The sequence below is a fragment of the Mustela erminea genome, chromosome X (assembly GCF_009829155.1).
Source record: "Mustela erminea isolate mMusErm1 chromosome X, mMusErm1.Pri, whole genome shotgun sequence".
In the NCBI taxonomy this organism is placed as follows: domain Eukaryota; kingdom Metazoa; phylum Chordata; class Mammalia; order Carnivora; family Mustelidae; genus Mustela; species Mustela erminea.
Genome location: NC_045635.1, coordinates 12,859,020 through 12,873,776, shown reverse-complemented (window position 1 = coordinate 12,873,776; position 14,757 = coordinate 12,859,020). Strand labels below are relative to the sequence as shown.

Sequence of the window (14,757 nt, the reverse complement as noted above, 5' to 3'; positions counted from 1 at the left end):
TATTTTTAACGATTTTACTCATTTATTTATTTGACAGAGAGAGAGAGCACAAGCAGGGGGAGCAGCAGAGGGAGAGGGGGAAGCAGGCTCCCCTCTGAGCAGGGAGCCCGACTCAGGACTGTATCCCACGGTGCTGAGATCATGACTTGAGCTGAAGGCAGACACTTAACCAACTAATCCACCCAGGTACCCCCACCTTTTATTTACGTTTTTAAAGATTTTATTTATTTATTTATTTGAGAGAGAAAGAAAGAGAGCACGCGCGCACGTGCACAGAGGGCAGAGGGAGCGGAAGAAGCAGGCTCCTTGCTGAACAAGAAGCCCAATGTGGGACTCTCTCCCAGGACCCTGAGGTCATGACCTGAGCCAAAGGCAGACACTTAACTTACTGAGCCAACCAGGCACCCCTAAAATTGGAGACTTTTAAAAATTGTTTTACTGTGGGGCGCCTGGGTGGCTCAGTCTGTTGGGCATCCACCTTTGGCTCAGGTCATGATTCCAGATCCTGGGATCAAGCCCCACATCGGGCTCCCGTTCAGAGAATCTGCTTCTCTCTCTCCCCCTGCCGCCCCCTCTGCTTGCGTTCTATCTCTCTCTCTCTCTGTCAAATAAATAAATAAAATCTTTTTAAAAATTGTTTTATTGTGAAGTAATTTCAAATTTACAGAAAAGTTGCAAAAATAGTACAAAGAAATCCCATATTCATATTTGGCCATATTTCCTTTATCATTCTCTAGATAGACAGATAGACAGATGGGATAGATGGTAATATATAGACGGTAGGCTGAGGTAGATAGACACAGACAGATCATTTTAATCCTTAGTAGAATAAGTTTATTGCTCTTTTACCCCCTAAATGCTTCATAGCGTATTTCTCAATAATAAAAAACATTCTATCATATAACCACAGTTCTGTCACAAGAATCAGGAACTTTAATATTGACATGCTATTATCCAATCTACAATTCATAGTCACATTTTCCCCACTGTCCCAAGATTATCCTTCAAAGCACTCTTTTCCTGTCCAGGACCCAATCCCGAGTACTATGCATATCTCTCCACACAGTTCCTGTCAGCTCCTCAGCCTTCTTTGCCTTTTTTTTTTAAGATTTTATTTATTTATTTGACAGAGATCACAAGTAGGCAGAAGCAGGCAGAGAGAGAGGAGGAAGCAGGCTCCCCGCTGAGCAGAGAGCCTGATGTGGGGCTCGATCCCAGGACCCTGAGACCATGACCTCACGTTATGACATGACTGGCCTATATCCTCTTCACAACCATCAATGACAAGAAAGGCAGAAAAGGGGCGCCTGGGTGGCTTAATGGGTTAAAGCCTCTGCCTTCGGCTCAGGTCATGATCTCAGGGTCCTGCCAGCTTTCTCTACCGTCAAGTTACTAATTTGGCCTTTCTAATATCATTTTGGAGGACTTGCCAAACTAGGACTAGGAAGACGTGAGTGAGGCATTTGAGGCACAAAATGCAAGGGGACACCCACTCTCAGGGACTCGCGAGCTTTAACCCAGCGCCTCATAAAGAAATAGTATTTTCCCATTTTGAAAACGTCTTTTCGCTTTAGCAATTCACCTGCTGTTTCTTATCGGGTTCAGGAGGAAATCTCGCAAATTTAACGTGTTATCAGATTTGAAAAATAAAATTGAGATCAAATTCTGCCAACAGATTTAGTCCACCTGAGAAGAGGAAGCAGGAAGCGCCATCCAGGTGGGCGCGGGGTTGGGGGGGGGGGCGCGGGGGGGGGGCGCAGGGAACAGCAAAAGTAAAGCAGCTGGGAAAGGCGATGCTGGGCAAAAGGTCAGTGGAGCTCGGGGCGGTGAGCACGGCTCAGGATTACTGTGCAGGCCTCTTAACTGGACCCCAGATGGACTGGAGTCCATCTCTGTCCCCCTTCAGTCCCTCTCAACGCAGAACCTTTCAGTGTCATTGTGTCAGTCGTCCCCGCTCCCAGACTCAAAGGCTAGTGGCTCACCAGGCAGCCCCCATCCACCTTTCTTTTTTCTTAAAATTTTTATTTAAATTCAATTTAGGTGACATACAGCGTCTTATTAGTTTCAGGGGTAGAATCTAGTGATTCGTCAGTATCACTCCCAGGGCTCACGCCGTCACGTGCCCTCCTTCATGCCCATCCCCCAGTCACTCCCCCCCCACCCCCCCCCCCCCCCCGCAGCCCTCTGTGCTTCCTGGAGTTCAGAGCCTCTCATGGTTTGCCTCTCTCTCTGGTTTTATCTTATTTTATTTTTCCTTCCCTTCCTCTCTGTTCATCTGTTTTGTTTCTTAAGTTCCACCTAGGAGTGAGATCATAGGGTATTTGTCTTTCCTCCGACTGACTGATTTCACTTAGCATAATGTCACCCTCTAGTTCCATCCACGCCTCAGCCACCTTTCTGACCTCTTCTCCCACCTTGGCCAGAGCTCACTGGAGCTGCTCTGCTAGAACAAAGCAAGCTCACTCCATTCGGCCTCAGGGACTTTGCAATAGTTTCCTGGCCAGGGACACTGCGTCCCAGATAGCTCCGCAGCTCCGGCTCTGCTGTCCCCTCATTCAGAGGCCTGCTTAACCTCTTCAGTGAGGCCTTCTCTGACCACCCCCAGAGCTCCTCCCTGCTCGTTCCTGCTCCCTATCACCCTTGTCTGCTTTACTTTTCTGCAAAGCACTTCCAACCATCTGATGTGCAAACGTGCATTTCTGTGCATTTCTTTGTTTTAGCTCGTTCAGCCCATTAGCAGGTGAACTCCCCCCGGGTGCACGTCTTTGTCAGCTATGCTCACTTCTGGATCCCCAGTGCCTAGAACATGCCTGGTACATAAGAGCTCAGTGACCGTGTGTGAGTACGTGCGTGTGTGCATGCGAGAGTGCCAGAGAGAGGGAGAAACAGAGAGAGAAAGGGAAAGGATATCTAGTAAGGCTGGTGGGTAGGTTGGAACTCTGTGCAGCTCTTTAACAGGGTGGATCTCTCAGGAAGCTCATGAGGCTTAAGGTCCTAGCAATGTGTCTCCGTGTCCATATGCTTAAATTTGCAAAACCAAAATGTATACGCTGAAATCAATTTAAAACGTTGTCTCCTGTGGCGCCTGTGTGGCTCAGTTGGTTGAGCAACTGCCCTCGGCTCAGGTCATGATCCTGGACTTCCAGGATCGAGTCCCACATCGGGCTCCCAGCTCCTTGGGGAGTCTGCTTCTCCCTCTGACCTCCTCCTTGCTCATGCTCTCTCTCACTCATTCTCCCTCAAATAAATAAATAAAATCTTTAAAATAAAAATAAAAATAAAACCTTGTCTCCTTGCATTCCAGTGTCCCCTCTCTCACACTTCCTGCGGGAGCTTTGTCCTGCATCAGTTTAGCTAAGCTGGCACCATGTTCTCTCCCCTCTGTGGTTCCAAGTTAGCACCGGCCACTAGACACGTTTTCGTGGGAGGCAGGTGTGAATTCGCAGCCCCATTTTTGCAGCTCTGAAGGTTAGCCCAGGGTGCCAGGCTCCATGGCAGCTTGCCCGCAGTGTCGCTGATCTGACGCCCCCACACTTAGATGGGACTGGGCAGCACTCAAGCCCCCACAGCTCCCTCAGCGTCTCCCACATGTCCTCCTCCTTCCCAGCTGCTCTCCCGACGACCTACAGCGATTTCAGGATGGACCACAGACACAGCGGCAGCAGCCCACGCAGCCTTGTCCACCGGCTCCCACAGCTGCCAAAGATCTGACCCCAGAATGAGTCTCTTACTATATATCACCCGTGGCAGGTCTGCTTCCTCCATGAACCCTGACCCATACATTTCCCATCATGCTCAGGGGCATTGGCGTGGCCACAGGCTTTTGGGGGCCCGCCCAGCTAAGGGGAAGTTGAGTTGGAGACTCATTTTGCTAGGATTCAGAGACACGAGTTTACACGGTTTACAACTGCTTCCATGAGGGGTTAGGGCACTAAGAGCCACCCACATGGGAATGGTTCCCAGGAATATTCCCCTGGCCTACTGCGGAGGGCCCAGAGGGCACATGGCAATTTGATTGTGTCTTACAGCACCTGGCACCAGAAGTACGTGGCCAGGGGGTGCTGGATAAGAAACAAGATTTAAAATGTCCAGAGCCTGGGGGGCCTCCAGCTAGGTCAGTAGAGCACGTGACTCTTGATTCAGGGTGGTTCAAGCCCCACAAGTTCAAGCCCCACACTGGGTGTGGAGCCTACTTTAAAAAAAAAAAAAGATAAAATGTCCACAGTCAGAATCATGTCTCTGGAAAGTTCTTCCAATCATATCATGTGATTCTTTTTTTCAGATTTTGTGGTGCTTCTGGTATTTGTCAGCTTTTTAACCTTCGCAATTTTCTGTGATTTCTTTTCTCATTCCAAATAATTACTCACTTTTGTAGCTAATATTATACTATTAAGTTTGTATTATTGTTCTTTTTTTTAAGATTTTTTTTTTATTTGACAGAGAGAGAGAGATCACAAGTAGGCAGAGAGAGGAGGAAGCAGGCTCCCTGCCTAGCAGAGAGCCCGATGTGGGGCTCCATCCCAGGACCCTGGGATCATGACCTGAGCTGAAGGCAGAAACTTTAACCCACTGAGCCACCCAGGTGCCCCTGTATTATTGTTCTTTAAGAGGGCCCCCAAACTGCATCATCTTCAGGACCCATGAGACCTGGAGCATCTCCTGCTCTTAACCATCAAGTTGGAGTAGTTAGCTTTTATCCTGGAGGCAATAGGGAACCATCACAGGATTGTGGCTGAAGAATGGAATAATCAGATCTTTACCAAGCTGTGGTATGCTGAAGCAGGGTCATATTGGCTCGTGAGAGGATAACTGTTAAATTTTCAGAATTTTTACGAAGTGGTTGATGTCGTATCAGTAGCTTAAAATCAGCAGCAGCCACCGTAGGGGCATTTATCCACAGAAATTGGCAAAGGCTGCAAATCAGGCCCTCCTCCAGCCCTGCCCCTGGAGAGCTTGTTGTTAACCATACCAATACACCACTGATAACCAAGTGATTTTCTTGGTCATATAGCTTTATGAGAAAATACGCCTATAATTATTTTACTCTCAAGTGTAATTGATCAAGATGGGGGTTGGGGCAGAAGAAAGGAATGAAGGTGTCACAAAGCAGAAGTACTTAAGAGCTTTGAGTACCTGAAGATAAAGAAAGGAAAAGGATGAGAAACCCTCAAGACAAACAAAAGGGCACCCACTCCCAGCTTTGCCTGAGATCAGTCTTGCTGATCTTCGGTTCTATGGGGCGTGGGTCATCACTGCAATGGAGACCTTTGAGTGTGTGTGTTGCATGTTCTGTCTTAGTCACTCGGGGAAGCACTGGTTATGACATATGCAACTGAATATTTTAAACTGTACTTAGAGCCAGTATAGAATGTCATTGCCTTTGCCTCTGTGGGGATTTCAAAATGTATATTAAAATAAATTTAAATGTAAATATTTTTACTGATATTCTAAAATCACAGACCATATTTCATCTAGTCTAACATGTCATGATTATAAGCTACACCACTGTTTTAGGTCTAACTAAGAAAAATTGCTGCCAACTGCCCATTAGACAAAATCTGGTGAAAAAAATGTGTCTCAAAATCAGGAAAATATGAAATAGGCCTTAGAGATCTTCTGGGATAAAAGTGTCCTTCGAGAAATGAGGAAATTCTAGCCCGGGAAAGGCATACTATCTACTTAAGGTCATAGGCTTAGTTAGTAGTCAGAGCTGAACACGGAAAACCCAGTTATCCCTCTGCCTGGGTCAGAGCTCACAGTGAGAGTTTCATTTGCCAGAGGTAGTGCTAGTGGTTAGTCTGGAGGTTTCTTCCAACTCTAAGAACATGATACGCAAAAATATACAAGTCATCCTCAAATAAATCAGAAAATATTATATGGAACAGAATGATAACATTTACTAAAGAGGCCCCGTATTAAGCATTGGTTCCCATTACAGATGTCTACTGTTTGTAATAGTGTCTAGCTGATCTATTTATTGACACATTGTAGGCTCTCGAAAAATACTAGATGGGTATATCTGGCTCCATGACTATCTCTGACTTTGGACCATTTGCTTCAACTCTCCGGAGTCTGTTTCTTCGTTCATTAAATGGACACAGTAATATCCATCTCTTAGGTGTGTAGTAAGTCAAGTCAGGTGGGTGTGTAAGTGTGCCTGGCACAGTAGCTGGCCAAGGGTGAGAACATCAATGTTAGTTTCCTCTAGGTCTTAAGTTACTGTTGTTAGATCCAAAATTATGTAAATGTCAGTACAGGAAGCCATTCAGAAAAACCAATATTCCTATGGAGTCTAGTACTCTAGACTTGCATGGTCGAATATGGTAGCCACTAGCAACATGTGGCTATTTAAATTTATAATTAAAATTAAAAATTCATGTCCTCAGTCACATCAGCCAGATTTCAAGGGTTCAGTATCTATATGTGGCTAGTGGCTGATGGACCGGAAGCACAGATGCGGAACATTTCCATCACCGCCGAAAGTTCTGGTGGACTACACTGCTCTACGCTAACAAGCGTACAATGCTACCCATGGCTCTTTCCTCAATCCGAGTCAGGATCGTCCCAACTTTTTTACACCTAACTTCACTTGATGAATGTATTTGTGCGCCCTCCTGTGGCTAGAGATGAAAACTAGTCTGTGTTTGAGGTGGATTATTTGCAAAAGGGTTATTTTAGAAAGCTTTAGTAATCTGAAGGTAACATAGAACAGCTACATGGATTTTGAAAACTCTAGAGACTACCAAAGAAAATCCGTTTGAGGAGGTCTGATCGCCTAATGATATTATTCCTAAATATCATAGAATATTTATTTAAACACTCCCTGTTTAAACGAAGTACAGTACTTTATATATAACTGTTCGAAAGTGAGGAGATACAAGCAGGATTATTCGATGAATGACTCCCAAGAATTCTCTATGGGGCATCCAGCAACAGACTGGAACCTGAGGGTCCTCCTGTGTGGGTGGAGGGCTCTGGGTGCTAAACTGACTCTCTTCCCGCTGGACGAAGGGGACTCCTGTTTCTGGGAGCGGGGCAGGGGGTCCTTCCCCGCACCTCCTTACACAGCTAGTACCTAGGCTCAGCCTGCTTCGTGTCTGATCCCCAAAGTTTTCCCCCTACCTCCGCATTTGCCATGCCAGACTGTCCTCGCGCTTGCACAATGGGGAGGAGAGCTGTGGCGGCGGGGTGAGCCCTCCCCTGGAGCGCTGGGGACCAGAGTTCAGCAGCCCCGCACAAGCACCCCGTCCACAGGATGCACAGAATGTGCAGGAATGTGCAGGGCCTGAGCAGCCACTGATCCTTCTGCCCAGGGTTTCCAGTCTCACTAGTGAGTCTTCTGATGGGGACAAAAAGCTAAACTCTTTGTAAAGGTTTATTTTTTTCTTTTTTTAAAGATCATTTTTTGGGGCGTCTGGATGGCTCAGCCGTTAAGCGCCTGCCTTCGGCAGGTCATGATACCAGGGTCCTCGGATCGAACCCCATGTGGGGCTCCCTGCTCTGCAGGGAATCTGCTGCTCCCTCTCCCACCGCCCCCTGCTGTGTTCCCTCTTCCACTGTGTCTCTGTTAAATAAATAAAATCTTAAAAAAAGAAAAAAATAAGGCTTTTCTTTTTTTTAAGTGAATCTCTACACCCAGTGTGGGGATCCAACTCACAACCCCAAGATTAAGAGTCCCATGCTGCTCTACTGACTGAGCCAGCCAGGCATCCCAAGGTTTGTTTTTTCAAAGACAATATTAATATGTAATTTCCCCTCCCCCCCAAAATCAGAGAGCTTCTGGGTTGGTGAGCAGGAGGAAGTGGTGTGAAGGTTGTCCACTGGAAACCCCATATCCCTTTCCATCTGGTTGCTCCTGTGTTATATCCTTTTTTTAAAAAAAGATTTTATTTATTTGACAGACAGAGATCACAAGTAGGCAGAGAGGCAGGCAGAGAAAGAGGAGGAACCAAGCTCCCCACTGAGCAGAGAGCCCAATGCAGGGCTCCATTCCAGGATCATGAGATCATGACCCGAGCCAAAGGCAGAGGCTTTAACCCACTGAGCCACCCAGGCGCCCCTGCATTATATCCTTTTATAATAAAGCAGCAACCTAAAACAGATTCTTTCTATACTCAACCTACAGTTCCATGTTATAGACAAGCATGGAAAACTCTCTAATTGATTGTATGAGAACACTACAACCCTGAAATCTTGAAGAATACACTGGCAAAAAAGAAAACCGAAGGCGCTAGATGAAAAACTATAAATAAAACAATAGCAAATAAAATTCAGTAAGACATTAATAGGATCCAGGCACCTGGGCAGCTCAGCTGAGCCTCTATTTTCCGATCGTGATCCTGGGGTCTTGGGATCAAGTCCCCCACGGTGCTCCCTGCTTGGAGGGAAGCCTGCATCTCCCTCTCCCACTGCCTGCCTCTCTCCCTGCTTGTGCTCTCTACAGAATGGATAAATAAAAGCTTGAAAAGATACATTAATAGAATGATTCACCATGACCACGTAGGATTTTGCCAAGGAATGCAAAAACTTGTTTTTCAAATCATTTTATTAAAAAATAAGTAAAATGTTACGGATTCCAAAAAAAAAAATACAGAGAAGTATAAAGAAATCAAAGATATCTGGAATTTGGACACTCAAGGGGAATCACCTACTAACATAGCTAAATATAAGCTTGCACTACATATCGAGGTATTTCTCCCTGCACACTAGTTTACGTAGCTTTAACAGGCACGCAGCAAGCAGCGCAGGTGCCAAAGAGCGGTGGCCTCCCGGGGTGGGGCACACAGTTAGGCGCAGCTTCACCTCACTGAGCATGCTCAGCGGAGAGCGTTAAGTTGAACCAGCGCAGAGAGTTCCACTCAGGGCAGCCCGCCCTGCGCTTTAGCAGCTACGTGTGCACTGTGGTCGGTGCATTGTCTCTGAGAGTAAGTGCCAAGTCACATCCTTCCCAGTGCAGCTGCAACTCATCAATCAGGGTTTTCACAAACAATGTTTTTGAAAACCAGGTACAGGCTGACCCGCTAACATTCCACGTTTATCTTAAGCTCACGACATTGTAGGGAGCAAATACACGTTCTGTTGCTTTTGCTTTTCTTTTTCTAAAATAGCTTTATTGAGATATAACTAACATACTGTAGGATTCATTTAAAATGTACAATTGACTGACTTTTAATATATCTACAGGTTTATGTAAGTATTGCCACAATCTAGTATTTACTTCTTTTTTTTTTATTTTTTTAAAAAGATTTTACTTGTTTATTTGACAGATCACAAGTAGACAGAGAGGCAGGCAGAGAGAGAGAGAGGGAAGCAGGCTCCCTGCTGAGCAGAGACACCCCCCCATGCGGGACTCGATCCCAGGACCCTAAGATCATGACCTGAGCCGTAGGCAGTGGCTTAACCCACTGAGCCACCCAGGCGCCCTACTTATTTCTTTTTAAAGACTATTTTTTTAAGTAATCTCCACACCGGACATGGGACTTGGACTTACAACCCAGAGATCAAGCGTCTCATGCTCCCCCGACTCATCCAGCGGAGTCCCCTTCAATCTAATTTTACAATATTTTTATACTTCATAAAATCTTCCCCATTTCCACCCAAACCTTCCAGATTTAGGCAGTCAATAACCTACTTTGTGCGTCTAATGGATTTGCCTACTCTAGACATTTCATATAAACAGAATCATATAATATGCGGATTTTATGCTTGGTTTCTCTCACTTAGCATATATTTTCAGGGTTCAGCCATGGTGTCAGTGTCAGATACAGAGATACTTAGTTTTTAATTGCCAAATAAGATTCTACTGCATGGATATACCACATTTTATATATCCATTCATCAGTTGATGGACATTTGGGTTGTTTTTCCACTTTTTGGTTAGTATGAACAAGGCTGCTATGAATATTTGTGTACAACTTTTTGTGTGACTATATGTTTTCATTTCTCTTGGGAACATATCGAGGAGTGGAATTGCTGGGTCATATAGTAACTCTGTGTTTAATTTTGCCAAACTGGTTTTTTTTTTAAGATTTTATTTATTTGTTTGACAGAGATCACAAGTAGGCAGAAAACCAGGCAGAGTGGGGAAGCAGGCTCCCCACCAAGCAGAGAGCCCCACAAACAGAGAGCCCAGTGCGGGGCTCAATCCCAGGACCCCGGGACCATGACCTGAGCTGAAGGCAGAGGCTTAACCCACTGAGCCACCCAGGCGCCATCCCTGCCAAACTGTTTTTCCAAAGCAGCTGCACCATTTTACATTCCCACCAGCAATGTAAATGTGTTCCAGTTCCTCCATCTCCTCACCGATACTTGTTATTACACCTCTTTTTTATTACAGCCATTCTTGTGGGTGTGGAGTAGCATCTCACTGTGGTTTTATTTATATTTCCCTCTTCATGCACTTGTTGGTGACGGGGTTCAGAACATGCTACCTCCATTTACTTATTCATAACTTTTCTGTCTTATCATTTTCCCACGTTTGTTCATTCTTCATCAAACCTAGCATGAAAGCACTTCAATTTACCTGCTTCATCAGGTCTTCATTTCCTTATGAAAGCACTTGAGTGACATAAAGCTTATGTTAAATAAATGTGTATGCTTTTCTTTGGTCAATCTGTCTTTTGTTACAGGGGTCCCAGGAGAGAATCTAGAAGGGCAGAGGGAAAATTTTTTTTCTTCCCCTACATCAGCCATTTGTATATCTTTTTAAAATTTATTTATTTATTTATTTATTGTTAGCAAGGGGAGGAGCCAAGGGGGGAGAAGAAAGAGAATCTCAAGCAGGCTCCACACCCAGCACTGAGCCCGAAGAAGGGCTTGATCCCAGGACCCTAAGATCATGACCTGAACTGAAGTCAAATGCTTAATAAACTGAGCCACACAGGCGCCCCTCCTTTGCCCAGTTTTTAAAAGATTTTATTTATTTATTTGACAGAGAGAGAGATCACAAGTAGGCAGAGAGGCAAGCAGAGAGAGGGGGGAAGCAGGCTCCCTGCGGATCCCAGGACCCTGAGATCATGACCTGAGCCAAAGGCAGAGGCTTACCCCTCTGAGCCACCCAGGTGCCCTGCCCATTTTTAAATTGGGTTTTCGTTTATTATTGAGTTGTAAGGGTCCTTTATATATTCTATATACATTCCTTTGTCAGATATATAATTTCCAAAATTTTTTTCACATTCTGTGGGTTGTCTTTTGGGTGTCTTTATGGTATCATTAGCAGCACAGATGCTTTGATTTTGATGAAGCCCAGTTAATCTTTCCTCATTTTGTACTTTTGGTGTGTCATAGCTAAGAAATTGCCTAGCTCAAGGTCACAAAGATTCAGCCCTATAATTTATTCTGAGAGTTCTTCAGGGTGAGTCCTCCAACTTCTTTCAAGATTGTTTTGGCTTTTGCAGGTCCCTTGACCTTCCAACTGAATTTGAGGGTCAGCTTATCAATTTTACAAAGAAGTTAGCTGAGATTGGGCTAGGAATTGCACTGAATCTAGAGATCACTCATCCTGTTTCATAACCTGCTTTTTACCCCCAGTTAAATATATTGAGAGCATCTTTCCATTTCAATAATTATAGTATGTCATATTTTCTCTTATGTAATAATTCAACAGATATTTATTAAACACTTACAAGATATGAAGTTTTCTGGTTGTGAGATGAATCAGACACATATCCCATCTGTGAAAAGGAGCTTTCTACCTAGAAAGGAAAATAAGACATGAACATAAATAACTCTAACCTAAGTATAAGAAAGAGATAAAAAGCTTCCAAAAATAAAGTTATTTACAGAAATTAGGAAGGAGGTAAAACTTCCACATAGATATAGTCATTTGGTTAGACTAGGGTCTTTCAACCTTAGCACTATTGATATCTGGGGATTTTTCTGTGTTGGGGGGGGGGGCTGTCCTGTGTGTTATAGAATGTTCAGCAGCATCCCTGGCCTGTACCCACTGGATTTTAGGAGGACTTCCCTCCCCAAGTTGTGACAATCCAAAATGTCTCTGGACATTGACAAATGTCCCTTGGGAGGCAAAATCACCCCTGTTTGAGAACCACTGAGCTAGAACTTACCTGATCATTTTTAATGCTGGTGTGGTACATCCATGGACAAACTATAATTTCCACAACTAATACCCTATAATTGTACATTCTTGTTGTGTTCAATTTTCCACTGCCTTTTAAAAAACCTAACTTTTAGAATCTATTACATCAGCTCCTTAGGATAAATAGGTACATCATGCTAGATTTTTTATTATAAAAGTTATACATGTTAAAATTTTTAAAACGCAGGCAGATAAAATTAAAAGGTGCTCACTCTCTCTCAGTCCCACTCCCCAGAAACACAGTCTATGAACTATCAATTTTAAGTTTTTATATTTATTCAGAAGTGAAGTGGTCTATTCATTGCACATTTCATCTGGAGCTTTCTAAGCTATGTTTTTGAAACTGTGGATCGTGGTCCATTAGTGAAATCAAATTAGAGAGTCATGATTGTATTTCATTAATCAAATAGAACAGCATAGAACAGATCAGATCAGAGAGTATTACCACATAGTAAGAATAGGCACTACTTTTGTTTCAGTATCATAAAAAGAGAGATAGATGATAGGTAATGTGAAATGTACATGTTACTGTGGGTTCGGGCCAAGAAAAAAATTTAAAGCTACTGCTTTAAGTAATCTAAATATATATGCAACATTCCTTTCTATAATGGGAGTGAAGTGGTGGATGTGGCAAGCTTATTTTTTCTTGACTAAAGGAAAACAATTAACATAACATAAGCAAAAATACTTAGTATTAACAGTTACTCCCCAGAAAAGTAGCAACACTAACTCTCATACTAAATATTGGTTTTAATGTAAATTTAGAATCAGGGCTCCATCAACTCAAGTTTCCTTAGGAATTAAATGATGCAACAAGAATCATCTACAATGCTTTTACTTTTTTTTTTTAAGATTTTATTTTAAAGTAATCTCCAAACCTAACACGGGGCTCAAACTCACAACCACAAGATCAAGAGTCACATACTCCACCAACTGAGCCAGCCAGGTGCCCCTATAACGCTTTTATATGTTTGCAATTTAAATAGCATTGTTGTATATATTAAGAGGGTTGCTGATGGGGGCACTTGGGTGGTTAAGTGGCTGTCTTTGGCTCAGCTCAGGATCCCAGGGTCCTGGGATCGAGTCCCACATGGGACTCCCTGCTCAGCAGGGAGCCTACTTCTCTCTCTCCCTCTGCCACTCTGCCTGCTTATGCTCTTTCTCTCGCTCTTGCACTCAGATAAATTAAATTTAAAAAAAAAAAAGAGGATTGCTGATGTTTTTCAGTCTGCTTCTCTGGTACCTCTTTCTTCATTCAGTTGAATCATTAGATATCATTATCAAACATTTATGACTATCTGTAGGGAACACGGGATGCAGTAGCTTATATAAATGTTGTTACTCCCTTCTGCTGGAGTGGCGGTTTATACAGCCAGGATGTTCTTGAATGTCTTTATTTCATACCAGGATAACACAAAAAGGTCCTTGTGACCAACTGATTTTACATTATCATATAAATTTTTGTGTTTATTTAAGATAAAACTATTGTGATATTTGCTACAAAGCCAGGTCATTGAACTTTTAATATAACTAAGATTTCTCCCAAAAGTTAGAATATTTACCCTAACTTGAAATTATCACATTTCAAGGTCGCTGAAGCCTAAATTGTAGCTGAACACACAAAGCAGCTTTCAAACAAACACGGACAGGAAACACGTGATAGACATAGAAACAAATTTTCCCTGAAGTTCTTCTGTTCAAAATATCATCTAAAAGATTTGATAAAGAAAACTTTTCTGTGTGAGTCTATTCTTTGCCGGAACATGCCCAGCCAAGTGATACCAGCTCCAATGCAGGATGCGATCCCAGGACCCCAGGATTACGACCTTAGCCGAAGGCATACACTCAACGCTTGAGCCACTGAGGTGCCCCAATTCATCTCTACTTCTAAGGACAAAATTTCATTCTGAGATCTAGTACAATTCCTCACTTCTGAGAGGAGGAAACCAAAGCTTGCAGAGGATAAGACTTCAATTAAGATACTTTCAAGGGGGGTGACGCCTGGGTGGCTCAGTGGGTTAAGCCTCTGTCTTTGGCTCAGGTCATGATCTCAGGGTCCTGGGATCAAGTCCCACATCGGGCTCTCTGCTCAGTAGAGAGCCTGCTTCCCCCTCCCAGTCTCTCTCTGTCTGCCTCTCTGCCTGTTTATGATCTCTCTAGGTCAAATAAATAAAATCTTTTTTTAAAAAAAGATACTTTTTTTCCCCCAAGCGGTTTCAGGCTTAAGGAATAATTGAGTAGAAAGTAGAGTTCCCACATAGCTCTTCCTCCCACCAATCCACAGTGTCCCTTGTTAATCCACACATGTTAATCTTTATTGATTCAATTTCACACGTTAATCTTGCATTAGTGTGGTACATTTGTTATAGTTGATAAGCCAACATAAATACGTTATTGTCATTAATGAAAATCCATAGTGTACATTAGGGTTCACTCTTTGGGTTATATATTCTTTTTTTTTTTAAAGATTTTATTTATTTATTTGACAGAGAGAAATCACAAGTAGACGGAGAGGTAGGCAGAGAGAGAGACAGGGAAGCAGGCTCCCTGCTGAGCAGAGAGCCCGATGCGGGACTCGATCCCAGGACCCTGAGATCATGACCCAAGCCGAAGGCAGCGGCTTAACCCACTGAGCCACCCAGGCGCCCCAATTCTTTTTT

The 14,757-nt window shown here is 43.6% G+C and overlaps 2 long non-coding RNA genes across 2 annotated transcripts in view; one reads left to right on the top strand and one right to left on the bottom strand.

Annotated features, from left to right (window-relative positions):
• Positions 1-14,757, bottom strand: part of LOC116582155 — a 45,995-nt gene that overhangs the window by 18,765 nt on the left and 12,473 nt on the right. The window contains exon 2 of the long non-coding RNA XR_004282395.1: positions 11,625-11,693. This is a non-coding gene — a long non-coding RNA (uncharacterized LOC116582155). The remainder of the gene's footprint in view (positions 1-11,624; positions 11,694-14,757) is intronic.
• LOC116582154 overlaps positions 1-14,757 on the top strand; it is a 45,594-nt gene that overhangs the window by 22,511 nt on the left and 8,326 nt on the right. The window lies entirely within an intron of this gene.